This window comes from Penaeus monodon, chromosome 28 (genome assembly GCF_015228065.2).
Source record: "Penaeus monodon isolate SGIC_2016 chromosome 28, NSTDA_Pmon_1, whole genome shotgun sequence".
Taxonomy (NCBI): Eukaryota; Metazoa; Arthropoda; class Malacostraca; order Decapoda; family Penaeidae; genus Penaeus; species Penaeus monodon.
In genome coordinates this window covers 32,193,414-32,193,667 of record NC_051413.1, presented here as the reverse complement: position 1 = coordinate 32,193,667, position 254 = coordinate 32,193,414, and positions in this window count along the sequence as shown.

Below are 254 nucleotides of genomic sequence, written 5' to 3'. Positions count from 1 at the left end.
TAAATTTGCCTTAAATTGGGGGTCGGAAAAAGGGGGGTTTTTTAGGCCCATGCCGTAGTTAACCATGAAGTGTTTTGAATTTTTTTGACGGGTTTAATTGAGCTGTTTTTATTTATTACCAGAGAAATTAGATAGAAAATTATTAAAAACAACCATCTTGGAACGGGGAAGAGACGCTGAAATAGAATTTGATCTTAAATAAAATTTATCTCATGTAACGCCAGCTAACGAAATCTGCTCATCATCAGGTGCAT